Source organism: Echinops telfairi, unplaced genomic scaffold (assembly GCF_000313985.2).
Source record: "Echinops telfairi isolate 266 unplaced genomic scaffold, ASM31398v2 ScPeMD7_38;HRSCAF=143, whole genome shotgun sequence".
NCBI classification, from domain to species: domain Eukaryota; kingdom Metazoa; phylum Chordata; class Mammalia; order Afrosoricida; family Tenrecidae; genus Echinops; species Echinops telfairi.
The window spans coordinates 549,935-552,984 of NW_022103936.1; the positions used below are offsets into that span (position 1 = coordinate 549,935).

Consider the following 3,050-nt stretch of genomic DNA (forward strand, 5'->3'; position numbering starts at 1 on the left):
TATATACAAGAACAATTGAATATTGAGAAAACATCCCAGCCCAGTCCAGATCAAGTCCATAAGTCTGATATTAGCCCATATGTCCAGTACCATTCTATAAATTCCACTTCAGACTCACACAACGCTTGCAATGACATCAAATGTAGGAAGATCACAGACCAATGAGTGGAAAGTCTTGTGGATCTAGTGGCAGTGGAAGCATCTCAGCACTGGCAGGGATCTCCACATGGCTCTTCAACTCCACGGTTCCCAGCGTAGCTCCATGAGTCTTGTGTGTGGGAATGTCTCATAAGGACTGTGTGTGTGTGTGTCCCACCTCCAGCGAGCTATTTATCTCCTTAGTGCCTCCAAATGAGGTCATTAAGCTGCGACCTGATTGACAGGCTAAACTACACCCCTTCACTGTTAATAATCAAATTGGCAACAGATTATGTAACTATCACAGTGGCCAAGGACCAGAGAGAGACATATCTATCATAATGGGTGAGAAGAGGTGTTGCAGGAGCAAAATAACCATATCCAATCATTGTGCAACCTATTAACATCCTAATAAATTCCATAATAATGAATTTTTTATTATTGTGGGTTCTATGTGACCATTGCAATGAATTATCAAATCAAACAGAGAAGTAGAGTGCTGTGGGAGGGATGGTGTCAAAATAGGGGAAATACGGATGGAGGGTGAAGGCATGTGGCAATCTGCCTGGTGGCGATCTTTCTTGGGCTGTTGTGGAGCTGGATTCCTTTTCTCCTTTGTGTAGCCAGAGGGGGATTCGATGTGGGCCCCAGGCCATTTCCTCAACAGGTAAACAAGCATGAAATCTGTAAGCCATTAGAATTTGACCTTATTTTTATTATTTTGTTTCTTCAATTTTAAGTAGTTTAATCCTCTAAAATGGGTTTTAATCATTTTTGCTATCGAAAAATATTTCTGTATAACTTTTTGAGAACTTCTTTGCATGAGTATATCCAAATATGCGAATTCACATCTTGAGGTCATTCTACTTAAAATGATAATTGAAAATAAAATCTAAAATCTATGCATGGCCATATATGTCATAGACAATTCAGTATCAACCTCTAAGGATATGAAAGTTACACTACAGTTCCTACATACATATTAATGAAATGGAATTATGTTGCTTTTTTTTCTAATGAAAAAGGAAAGCCTTTCTTTTGCTATTTGTAGAATACTTGTGAGCTCAGTGGCCAGCACTGCTAATTACACAAGTGTGCTTTATCTTTCATCATTATGCTTTTAGGATTTAAAAACTAGAAAATGCAAAATATCTCAGTAAGCAGAATCAATCATTGGTGTCTCCACGTACCTTTATTTATCATCAGTTACTACATTAAGTATGTTGTACTTATTAGGGTACAACAATAAAGCATTTCTCCCCTTCCTTGTTCCTTCAACCTCACTGTGAGCTGATCCCTTCTCTGCCCTTAGATAAAAGCTAAAAAAAAAACCCACATATATTTTTTGATAACTCTTGAATATATAAAAAGTCTTCTAAGCATTTTGAACACTTAGAAAATCTAATTTCAGTAATTAAATGTCCGCTCCAGTGTGATAAATACCATGTCCTTATGCCATGGAAATATGGCTCCTGCTCAAGCTCAATTCAACCTTGACCTCTCAAGCCTGCAGTCCTGCAGGAAGCCCCCTTTGTCTCTTTCTATTGTTTCATCTTTCCTCACATTGTAGATTAGTGGGTTATGCATTGGGCTGCTAACCATTAGGTCAACAGTTCAATAATGAAAGATAAGGCTGTTAGCTCCTGTAAAGATTTATAGTCTCAGAAATCCAAAGTGGAAATTCTGTTCTGTATTGTAGGGTCACTGTCAGTAAGATCCCACTCAATGGTAGTTGGTTTTATTTAAACACAAACCCATTTCACCCACCACCCCTACTAGAATGCCTCCCGTTCCTCTAAGGTCAGAAAATCAGAAGACTGAGGAGGCAAAACGGTATCCCAGCAAGAGATCTTTGAGCACAGCTGTTTTCTAGCGCTAAATTTGTTTTCTTTTCTTTCTTTTTTGTTACAAATACACGTGTTTGGTGAGCAAGGGGTGACAAGGCAGAGAAGGCACTGGACACAGCTGGTCGAGGCTGGACGCCACACAGGGAGCAGACAGACAGACAGTCCGCCCAGTGGGGCAGGCCGGGCAGCATTCTGGGGACAGTAACACTTGGTCGGTGGGTGAGAGCCCTCAGAGGGTCCTGCATGGGGCTGGGGGTCCAGGCACCCTGAGGCTCCCTGGTCTGAGGTTTTGGATGGCGGCAGGAGCAGCATCCCTGGGCTCAGCTCACATCGTTTAGGGCCTTGCGGGCAAACTCTGGCTGCATGAAGGCTGCGAGGTGCACGTCGCGTTGTAGTACTGCAGCGGCCTCTGCTCCACCTGCGCCTACGTCAGCGGCTGCACCGGCACCCGGCAGTTGGTGCCCTGGTTCTTGCTGCACAGCATGAAGCTGATCTGGCCACTGGGGTAGGTGGGGATGGTGCAGTAGGCGTAGGCCACCACGGGGAAGAGGGACTTGCAGAACTGCCGCATCTCCTTGATCAAGTGCAGGTGCAGCCACTGGCACTCGCATTGGCAACAGAGAATGCCATCCTCCTTGAGGGCCGTCTTCATGAGCTGGTAGTAGAACTCCTTGAAGAGGCTCTCAGCAGGGCCCTTGGGGTCTGAAGAGTCTGTGATGATGACGTCAAAGGCATCCTGGTTCTGCTTCATGAACTCAAAACCGTCGCCGACATGGAGGGTCAGTTTTGGGCTGGAGTAGCCAACAGCCATGCCCAGTAGGAACTTCTTAGAGACTTGGATGACATCCTCGTCAATCTCACACTGGACCATGGCCTCCAAGGAGGGGTGCTTCCCGCCTTCCCACAGGACGCCTCCATCCCCACCCCTGATGATTAGCTCCTTGCATAGGTTGGGGTGGCTGCAGAGGAGCACATTGGCGATCATCTCCTGGTAGGAGAACTCGTCCCTCTCGGTGCACTGGATGACGCCATCCAACACCAGCACATTGCTGTAGGTTTTACTGC

General features: G+C 45.1%; 1 pseudogene; it reads right to left on the reverse strand.

Moving 5' to 3' along the window:
- Nucleotides 1-2,305: 2,305 nt before the first annotated feature.
- The window catches only part of LOC101642953, a 28,980-nt pseudogene continuing 28,235 nt past the window's right edge, over nt 2,306-3,050 (reverse strand).